Here is an 11,855-nt window from a genome sequence, read left to right on the forward strand (position 1 = left end):
AAAAAAAAAAAAACGGGTTTTTAGTAAAAAGGTTTAAAAAACGAAAGTTTATTGCTATCACTCCCTCCATTTTTCCTTTTTAGGGTTTTTCCTTCTTTTTTTTTTTTTTGTTTTTTTTTAAACGATGAGCGGGATTTTTTTCGGGGTGGGGTGGGGGTCCCGGGTTTTTGAAAAATTTTCACCCTTTTTTCATATTTATACTCCAGTTCATTTATTTCTACAACTTACTGTAAAATCCGGGTTTTCTTTCCATACATAAACACCCGGGTTTTTTTTAAAAACCCAAAAACAACCCCTTTATTTATCATTGAGAAAAATTTTATGGTTTTTTTGTCAGTTTTCTTAAATTTTTAGGAAAAAAGACCTACTATTCATAGGTTTATTCCTTTCTGGAAATATTTACTTTTATACTTTTTATGAAATTTTGTTTAAATTTCCTCCCTTTAAATGAAAAAAAATGTAAAAAAATGGGCTATTTTTTTTTAGTTTTGATAAAAATTTAAAAGTTTTATATTCAGATTTTAAAACTTTAACAAACCGAAACAAATGGAAAGGGATGAAAAAAAGCGCATAGCTCGAAGTTTTTCTTTTTCGATCTATCTTGGGTTTCGCAACCGGGGATAGGCCCAAAAAAGGGTATAAAAATTTTTTCATAAACTTACAAATTTTTAGTTAATTTTGCAAAATGGTAAATTATAATTTCAAAACTTTGGGCAACTTTAATATAAAAGTGTTTTTTAAATTTATATGTTTCCCCAAGGCAAGATATTTTTTTTTAAAAATTTAAAACTTAATTTTGCTAAAACGCTATCTTTGGGGGGGAACCAAATTTTTTTAAAAATTTTCCAGTGCACGGTTTTTAGACCCTTCGCCGTTACTACAAACCCGGGTTCCCACGTCCATTAACTAGCTTATCAAATTCGTTGAAAAATTTCCTTTGGTTTTTTTAAAATGCTATCTCCGTTGTCCCGTACCGAAATTGGGAAAAACGAAATGCCGAAAGTATTTACTTCTTTTTTTGAGTGTGATTCAAATATTTTGTTATTTTAAAATCTTTTTCTTTTGTCAAGTGCCCAAAAATTTACAAAAATACTTTTCATCAAATTAATCTTTTCTTTCTACTTTTTTAAAAATGAAATAAAAAACACATAAATTTGCCTTGTTTTAAAATGACGGTATCACCATTGTATTATATTTGCCTTCCCTCCGTAAGTTTCCGGGTTGGGTTTCCTTTCAAACGGAATCGGGGTATTTCCGTGGTTTTTGCCCGGGGGGGCCCGGGCCCGGGTTTTTTTAATTAAACCAAATTTAATTTTGTTCTTAAATTTTATTGGACAAATGTTTTATTAAAAAATTTTTCTTTGTAACAGGAGGCAAAATCTTGGTTTTAAATTTGAAAAAGGGAAAATATGTTTTAAAATTTCTTTTATCTTTGGGCCCTTTGTGAAAACTTGATATGTGAAAAGTTATTCTTTGCAAACTGTTACTCACTAAATAGAATTTAAAGAGGAACATTTAATTTATTAGAATTGAAGAATTTATTGGAAATGTGTTATTTTTATATTGGAACTTTATATACATGGAAATTAAAAAGACTACTTGGAACTAAAACAATTTATACCAATACAATAACATTAACACTGGAGAATCAGCTTCCTACACTCTACACAATAGAAGTAGAGTGGACCCCATGACCGATTAGGAGGATACAATGAATATTAATCACAGGAACTCTGGTCACTAATTCCCCATTGGCTGAACATACCAACCATAATACCGGTACCGCCAGCTCTACCTACCAACCAGGCCAGAGTCCTCAACCAACTCAAATAGCAAACACCCATCCCAACCAGTCGCACATATACATTTAATGTGTGTCAACTCTAGCAGTAAAGTCTGCTAAAACAATTAAGACTGCTGCCGAAAACACAAAGACATTTCATTTATGTATGTTCGTATTTTAAATCCCTGAATAACACATAGTAACTTCAGTAACCAAAAATATAACCCCCAACAAGGTATTTATCCCACCATTTTGTACCCGAATGAAGATACGAGTGGAAATCATTTTTTTCTAATTTATGTAACAGAGACTTCCAATACAGTTCAGTCAGTTCTTCAAAACACACATGCTAAGGCCTATATCAAGTTGGTGACAGTTACAATCCTAACTAAAGCTACTAAAAGGTTTAAACCATTGACAGATGCGACTGGTGGAAGGTTAAACAGTTCATTTGGGTTTTTAACGTCGCACCGACACAATTTTAAGTCTTTGGGGCGACTTTCAGCTTTAAGGTTGGAGGAAGGCCCCAGGTGCCCCTCCATAATTATTTCGTCACGAGCAGACACCTGGGTAGAACCACATCACATAAGAATTCAACGCCCCGAGTGAGGCTCGAACCCACATAGATGGGGACAAGTGTTTTAAAGTCAGCGCCCCCTAACCACTCAGCAAACCGGTTTCTTTGTGTTAATATTAATATGCAAAAGGTTTACAAAGTCCAAAATTAAGTATATAGCAAAAACACAGTTTACCTGTAACATTTCTTAACTATCACTGTTTTACATGCTATTTCAATGTCAATTTCCCTCTATATCATAATTATTGTAAAAATGTATTTGTAGAGGATTTTCTACATCAGATAAAAAAATTTAATGGAAGATGGGCACTGGTTATGTTTTAGTCATTTAATAACACTTTTTAAAGTATTTCGTTCCTATATCTCTTTAGATAACTACTGTTTTATTATTTACCCATACATAAATTTTTAAATCATTGTAGTTGTTCTCTTGTTTACTTTGATAAAATGATAACTACCTCATTTCATCCACCTCTTTTTGTTTTTTTCAGACCCCTGTTTTTATACATGCATAGTGACTAATATCACATTTACTGAAAGCTTTTTCCCTCCACTATGTTCTCATATACTTATAATGTAGTATGTGACTTCAGACAACTGATTGTAAACATATGTTTACAAATTAATCTTGCTTCGTTTCAACTTTGAGTGTGATACAAAATATTCAAAAGGCCGACATAGTTTGTTTACATAGTAAAGTATGAAATTTTGGGAAATATTCAAATCAGTACAAAGTTTTGATACTAATGTATAATGTCGCAGTTACATTAGAAAAACTCGGGTGTTAAATCTACACAAAGAGCTATAAAAATAAAATTCATACTTCTTTGATCTACATAATGAAAGTGGCCCTGGTGATGCTTTTACACAGGTTTAACCTTTAGCATGCTAGATAAATTGTCGTCTGCTGGAAATGTCGTCTGCTAAAATTGTAAATTTTAAATAAATTTGCTCCAAAATGGAAAAAATTGTCAGAGTAGCAAACAGCTTGGAAACCTGATCAGACGCCGATTTAATACGCGTTGATCTGGTTCCAAGCTGTTGCAAAGGCTTTTAAATTCGCCTGCAGCAGGCTAAGGGTTAAATAAGCGGTGTGGTGTTTTATATATTTGTTGCAAACATGCATATATCAGTCAGGGGTGTAACTGTTTCAAGTTATCGCAGTTTATAACCCATTTGAGTTATGGTTTATATTTTTCGTAACTTGTTTCAGTTATCATAAATTATACAAAGCCCTCCTGTCCCAAATTTCCCTCATTTTGTGTGTGACAAAAATAAATTTTATTTCCTGAATCCTTGAACTCTTTTTTTCCAGCTATGCAGTAAAATTTTTTACACAAGGCTGATGAATTTTTTACACAAAAGGTTTAAAGCTATAAAACTTTTAGCATCCCATTATGTTTATCGGTCTGATCGACTAAAAGAGAATTTGATTAACCACAGATTGCTACTTATTTCACTGTATAGGTATTTGATGTTATTGATGACTATGAAAATGAGTGTTTTTTTTTTTCACTTGAATATTCTGCGACTTGGTAAGCTATGCCCCACAATTTTTACGCATCCTAGGACTCGTGGCTGGAATATTTTGGGGGTCATTTCCATGAAGTTGCGTACAATTATGCGAATTAAGCATTCCTAGAACCCTGGCTTGTATAAATGCATAAATCACAGGATCACATTTAAAGGTTTTCTCTTCTGTATGTTTTCCTTTATGTCTCTTTAGACTAATACGTGAAGTACAGTATAGATACAAGAGTCACATTTAAGGGTTTTTCTCCTGTTTTGTATTCTGTATGTTTCTTCAGACTACTGCGTGAAATACATGTATATTTAATGAATCACATTTAAAGGGTTCCCCCCGTATGATTTTCCTATGAATCTTTAGAGTACTGCTGCAATAACATTCATAATCACAAAACTCACACTTTTAAAAGTTTCCTCCTGTATGTTTATCTTAGTGTGCATCTTCAGACTACTGCTTGTTTTACCTGCATAGTCACAAGAATCACCCTTTATAGGGTTTCTCTCCTGATGTATTCTTCTATGCACTTCAGTTTCCACTTGTAGTACATGAATAGTTACAAAAAAAATCACACTTAAAGGGTTTCTCCCCTGTATGTATTCTCATATGAGTCTTTAGAGTATCGCTGCAATAAGATTCAAACCACAAAACGTCGCAAGTAAATTGTTTCTCCCCTTTATGTACCATTGAATGACTATTCAGATGACTGTCCGTATACCTGCATAGTCACAGGAATCACACATTAAATTGTTTCTTTCCTGTATGTATTTTCTTAGTGTCATTTTTCAGGCTTTTGCTTGTTTTACCTGCATAGTCACAAGAATCACATTTTTAGGGTCTCTCCCCCGTATGTATTCTTATTTTTTCTTCAGACTACTGCTTGTAGTACATGAAAAGTTGCAAAAATTTACACTTGAAGGGTTTCCCCTTGTATGTATTCTCATATGTGTTTTAAGAGTAATGCTGCAATAAGATTCAAAAACCAAGACTCGCAGTAAACTGTTTTCTCCCCTGTATGTACCACTGAATGGCATTCAGATGACTGTCTGTATCAAAGCTAGTCACTGGAAACACATTTAAAGGGTTATTCTCTTGTATGTATTCTCTTGTGCGTTTTCAGACTAACGCTAGTTTTACATGCATAATCAAAAAGAATCACATTTAAAAAGGATTTCTCCCCTGTATGTTTTCTTACATGAAACTTCAGATTACTACGTGTATACATGAATAGTACAAAAACTCACACTTGAAGGGTTTCCCCCCCTGTATGTATTCTTATATGTATCTTCAGACTTTGTCGTGCATTACATGATAATTACAAAAATCACACTTCAAGGATTTCTCCCCTGTATGTTTTCTTGTATGTATCTTCAGATTACTATTTGTAGTACATGCATTGGTACAAAAAAAAAACACTTGAAGGTTTTTTTCTCCCTGTAGTATTTCCTATTTTGCTCTTCAGTCTTTGTCGTGTATTACACAAGTAATTAACCCAAACCATCACACTTGAAGGTTTCTCCCCTGTATGTTTTCCATCATATGGGTCTTTAGAGTACCGCTGCTATTTGATGCAAAACCACAAACATCACATGTAAATTGTTTCCCCCTGTATGTATATTGAATGGCTCTTTGGAGGACTGTCGTTCACATGCATATCATAATCACATTTAAATTGTTTTTTCCTGTATGTATTCTCTTGTGCATCTTCAGACTACTGCTTGTTTTACCTGCAAAATCACAAGAAAACACATTATAGGTTTTCTCCCCCCAAAAGATTCTGATATAAATCTATAGAGTACACTTTATACATGCAAAACCAACAAACATCCTAAAGTCATGTAAATTGTTTCTCCCCTGTATGTACTCTTGTATGTCTCTTCAGACGATTGTTTGCATCACATGCATAGTCAAAGAAATCACATTTGAAGGGTTTCTCTCCTGAATGTATTTTGTATGAGTCTTTGCTCTTTACACTACTGCTCTTATTACATACATAATCACAAACATCACATTTAAAGCATCTTTCTTCTTTATGTTCTATAAATGTTTCTTCAGAACACTGCCTTAATTGCATGCATAAATACATCACATTTTAAGGGTTTCTCATCTGTATGTATAAGCTTATGTTTCTGTAGATCACTGCTATTGGCCCATTCACATGAATCAATTTTATGTGTATCCCTTCTGTAAGTATTCTTTTATGAGTCTTAGGCTATTGCTTTGGTTACATGCATGATCAGAAACAGCATTTATAAGGTGCCATCTGTCTAAACTTTTTAGATTTGTGTTTCTAAGTCATGTATAGCGGCACTCATAAAATGTCAAGGTTTTTCTCCTCTATGCTTCAATCTGTGTTTCAAAGCATTACTGATGTCTAAAGTATAAGATGGAATGTCACTCATGCACATACCTGTTATGTTTTCCCTAGCTTTTTATATTCTATCTTTCTGTATCTTCTATGTTGAAACTCTATGATCGTTACCATTATGACTGAATTATAGCTGTCATCTTCAAAATGACTTCCAGGTCTTGTTTTGCAATCTGCAAAGTTCTAAGAAAGATAAAATATATAGAAAATTTGACATACAAGTATTGCCAATAACATATCCATTAAATCATTCAAGCAATGGTCAATCAACATGTAGAGAAGCTACAATTAAGAAACCCAACCTAGATTAAACACTTGATTAAAGTGAGTAATCTCTCTTGTTAAACATTTTATCTATACCACTGGTACAAAACTTGAAGATGCTTTTGTAGAAAAGATCATGTCTCCCCAAAAGCATAGTAGTAACAGGCAATAAGTTAATAACAGGCGAGAAGTTAAACAACAAGAAGCTGTCCGTAAGACAGGGCGCTCGACTTTTTTCAGTGCTTGACTCTGAATGAGAACTTTGCCCAGTAAAAAAGTAAAAAAAATCCAAGTTACAAGGACATAACTCTGTCAAAATTCAAATCAAGTTATTGGAATTGTGTCTGTTTGGGGTAGACTTGATAGTAATAACTATTTTGAGTTTCAAGTCTAAACTTTAACATAACAGAGATATTGACTTTATCAAAAATTTTAACAAAAATTCTAAGATAAAAAGGGGCATAATATGTCAAAATTCAAATCAGAGTTATGGGGATTGTTTCTCCTGGTGTAGACTTTGATGGTAAATAAGTATTTTACAAAAATCTTTATTTAAAATTGTTCTATTGTTATGCTTTAAACCCTAAAATTTTTCAGTTTTTTTTTGTATTACCATTTCACATTAACCAGAATTATATAGCTGATAATTCAAATCATTTATAGGTCATTGGCATATGAATCACTAGTGTTTGTAAATGAGATACGCCTCTGGTCCGAGTACAATTGACACTTGAAAAAGTAATGATCTGCGTTTTCTAAACGCAAGTAGAATTGTCCGGTAAGTGATTGTAATGAAAATCTGCATTTAGATTCCAAAAACTGTTCCTGATTGTCGCATGATATACTTGAAGAACTCTGCCAACAAATAGGAAATAAGGCGGAACGTGTAGCGGCTTATACAATTTTTTAAGTTTGTTACTGAACGCCGGAAGTGTTTGAGTATTTTGTGTATCTATTTCTAATTTATTCCACATTTAAGTAGACGAAGGTATAATTGATTAAGAATAAACTTCGAGACGAAGAGCAACTCTGGCATAGTTTCTTGAATTATTGTATTAGGACCACTAATATCCATATAGATTCAATGAAATGGTTACCAAATTAAATATCCTTTATAAGGGGAAATAACAGTTTACAAAAAAGAAGAGATACACAAATCCATTTACATCATTTCTTATTGTCAGTGAATGGAAGTAATGGCCGTAGTTCAGTTGATAGTTTTAAGTAACCAAAAAGCGGTACATCGAAGACAGTCCTGGGAGCAGATGCTGACTTCGTTCCTTCTTAATCACTTTTACAACGAAAGAGGCGGTTCGAGGATACATAAACGACATCAAAAGTAGGGTCCAAATGTGTTGTTTAATTTCCTACTGAAATTTACATTTACTGTCCCATTTAATACATTAAACAAGATAATTTTGAAACAGATCAATGACAGCCAAGCTCATTTGCAGCAACATACAAATAAGAGAGACAAAAATAAGATAACATCAAAGATAATACATCATCTGATCAACCCTTTGTACATCTGCGTGACAACAACTATCTAACATAATGTTAACAACTACAATTTCTTGTGACACCCCCATTTTAATGCATATATTCGTTGATAATTTCCGCTTCACATATTTTACGTTACTCTTCTCCAAAATGGAGAAAGAAAAGGACCAGGGTATATTTTGAAACTGCCGTTATGCACCGTGTAAGACTACCAGCTAGTGTTATTCCCCATGTAACCCGTCCGAGCATGTAAAGCTTAAACAATATTTAGACACAAAGCTGTTAGACACATATACTTAAAGACCCTTTGAATGAGAAGAATTGACCTTTATGAATATTGAATCAAATCCATCTAAAGTAAATGCTAAAATCTCATTTGTAATGTCTGGAGATAATTTAGTTTCTCCATACAATTTTAATAAAAACCTTTAAACTATCGGGTAATACGAATCTATCAACAGAAAAGGGCAAGCGTAAATCATCTCCACTTATAAGCTCGTGTTACATACCAGCAGCATGATAGTAAAATATATATGTTTTTGAAACGGATGTCGTTTATAAAGCAGTCCAATAGCCGATCAGTAAGCCGCTAAGTCATTCAAATGAACGGATACCGTATAACTGTTTTATGTAATGTGACCGAACATTGGACTATGAAAAGAATAATTCCAGGCTGAAATAAGGCAAAGAGCAGATGAAACATCAACAATAAAGGGATGCTTTCTAAACAAATACTGAGAGTAAAATATTTAATTGCAACATTAGAAAGAAAAATATAGAAGAAACAAAAATAAACCTAGTTACTCAACGGAAGCAGTTTCAGTTATTACAAATTAATTTACTGACTCTGTTTCACAGGTAATAAACCCCGTATCCTTACACAATAATTTACGTTCGTTTATTATAATTCTATTCAATACTGTCAAATTATCACATTCATATTTACATAGATACTATTGTATCGAATTTCTAATTAACCTATTAAATTATAACATACCCATGCTATTCAGACATAATCTTTGAAAACAATTATGTACACATTACAAATTTTAGTATAATGTTAATAAAATAATAAGAATCTAATACCATCAAAGGCCAAGCTATTCAATTTGGTAAAGCAAGAACTCGGTTTCATAAGATATTTAGTTGGCAAGCGCTTATCTTGTAAATTGAACTGCTTACAATCTTTATCTGGCAAGAAAAAGAAAGATATTTCACTATACATAGTGTTAGGAAGATTTCATCAAAAGGAAACACAGATATATCAAGAGAAATAGTCCACGTTTCCTGGGCATGTGTGATAGTTTAATTATTTCTCTTTCCCGTGTGGCTTTTTCCTCGTGCACTTTAAAGATAAGACATTGCTTTTTTTCACTTATTTATGAGACCGGATTTAATATATGCAACGAAATGGACATGATAAACAAAATAAGAAAACTTGAAGACGATGTGTAGACATGCAGTGAAGCTTGACAGACCAGACACATAAAATAACATTACTTGAAAGAAATCGTCCGCTCATGTAAAGAACAGATAAGTGATAATCAATACAATTATACTTTATGCAATGATAACTTTTGAACTGCAGGGTTGAGAAAACAAAAGTTTTCCCTATTTTCAGAGTTATGGCCCCTGAAAAAAGTCAAAAATGCACATTTTCACCTTGTGACGCGCCTAGCTCAAAAAGCATGTCATATAAATTGATTAAACCTTGTACGACTCTTTATCATGGTATGAACTTACGCGCCTCCTATTTTTTGTCTGTCTCCGCCACCTATTTTCAGAGTTATAGCTCTTAAAATAGTCAAAAATGCACATTTTCACCTTGTGACGCGCCTAGCTCAAAAAGTATTCCATATATATTGATTAAACCTTGTATGAGTTTTTATCATGATATGAACCTGCGCACCTCCTATTTTTTGTCTGACTCCGCCCCTTAATTTAAGAGTAATGGCCCCTGAAATAGTCAAAAATGCACATTTTCAACTTTGACACACCTAGCTCAAAAAGTATTAATATAAATGGTTGAAAACCTGCATAAGTCTTTATTATGATATATAAACTTGCACACCTCTTATTTTTTGGCTGGCTTTACCCCCTATTTTTAAAGTTATGGCCCCTCAAATAGTAAAAAATGCACGTTTTCACCTAATTTGGTGCCTAGCTCATAAAGTGGTTACTATAAATTCATGAAAGCTTGCTTGAGTCTTTATCATGATGTGACCTTTCAAACTTGGCATTCTTCTTGAAAATCATTGCGGTTATTACAGTTATGGCCCTTGAAATATCCAAAATAATGGATTTTGTTTTGTTTGTGATGCTCATAGCTCAAAAATATATGGCCTAGAATAATGAATACTTTTCATAAAATGTCTGTAAAGGCTAAACCCCATTAACACTGCAAATATTTGAATTATTTCCCCTAATTTGTGACAAATGTACCAATTGAGGCACACTCTGTGTCCTACAGACACATTCTAGTTTTTTTTTGACTTCTTATGATAGCATTAATGTCGTCTATATTCATAATTTGTCGAATCGTTGTCACCCCTATCACTTGCGCATTCACCTTGCACTCTGCAAGACCTGACTGTTTAAGCTGTCTGGTTTCATGACGTATGTATTCACGAAACGCCTAATTTCTTCACTGCACTATATACTCTATGCCTGGCTTGAGAATAAGTAAATTTGACAATTAATTTACGGTTTCTCCTCTACATCCTCGTCAGCTATGCCCTTGTCAACTGGTGTTCCGGAAATGTCAAGGCACATCATTTGCATATATTCTGCCAGTTCATCGCGGTCAGCATTATGCTAATTTCACTTCAGTATTTAGTCTTGCATTTTCGCTTTTTAAATGTATTATCTCATCTCTGAGTGTTCGTGTCTTTTTGTGTATCAGATTTTCTATTCCTTCTCTGAGATCTTTAAGGACCTCCTCTACAAGAGCTGCTTTTAAGTCTTTGATCTATATGGGATCTTACTAAGCACTGTGTTCGTTGATGTCTTTAGTAAGCTTCATTTCTGACATGGATGTGGTGGGTGGGGTAGGTAGTGATGGGTTATTGTTGTCAATATCGGTGATAGGTACAAATTAATTGGTACGCTCACCTTCACTGTCAGTTTCAGTGTTGGCTTCAGTCTCGAGCTTAGCAAATCTATACTTTTTGGTGATCTGTTTATGTGAAGGCGACGATTCGTGTCGATTGTGTTTACCAAATGATGGTGGCTAATCAGCGGAAATCAATCATTTGCTAATCAAGCAGTTCATAATGAGCCTGTTTCCTGTTTATTCTGTTTATTTAATATATACATCTCGGTATGGTTTACTTTTTCATATTAGTCTGTGTCTTGGTTGATCACATTCCGAGACTAGTAAATACAGCACACAAATCTTATCTTTATCACAGGTAGAAAATTTTGCGCCATCTTGTTTGAAACAATCGGAAGTTCCAAATAACATTGACCAACGTTTGAATGGATTTTGAAACATGAAAAATAAAGAATCAAAAACATAACTGCTATTTTATCCTACAGTTATGAATTGACAAACATTTTGTTGAGTTTGCAGTTTAAAATGGTTTATTTTACATGTTCTTTTGTGCGTTGCTTGCCACACTGATTGATTGTGATTAGGCTCAATGCATAACAATTCAAATCTACCGTAACTCAAGTATCATTCAATAGTATCTGATCTATGTAACTATTATTGTCTATGCTCTTGTAATAATAAGTTTGAAGTTGAAGTATCAATGTTAAAAGATCGTTTAAGAAAGAAATTTAGAAGAAAAATTATTGAATTTTGAATTTATTGTTCGGCATTATTATTGACTTGAAA

General features: G+C 33.3%; 1 protein-coding gene across 1 annotated transcript in view; it reads right to left on the reverse strand.

Annotated features, from left to right (window-relative positions):
• LOC123537188 (uncharacterized) overlaps nt 1–11,644 on the reverse strand; it is a 226,999-nt gene extending 215,355 nt beyond the window's left edge. Inside the window, exon 1 of the mRNA XM_053548340.1 lies at nt 11,532–11,644. The gene's annotated coding sequence lies outside the window, so the exon portion shown is untranslated. The remainder of the gene's footprint in view (nt 1–11,531) is intronic.
• Nucleotides 11,645–11,855: the final 211 nt, after the last annotated feature.

Source organism: Mercenaria mercenaria, chromosome 1 (assembly GCF_021730395.1).
Source record: "Mercenaria mercenaria strain notata chromosome 1, MADL_Memer_1, whole genome shotgun sequence".
NCBI lineage: Eukaryota > Metazoa > Mollusca > Bivalvia > Venerida > Veneridae > Mercenaria > Mercenaria mercenaria.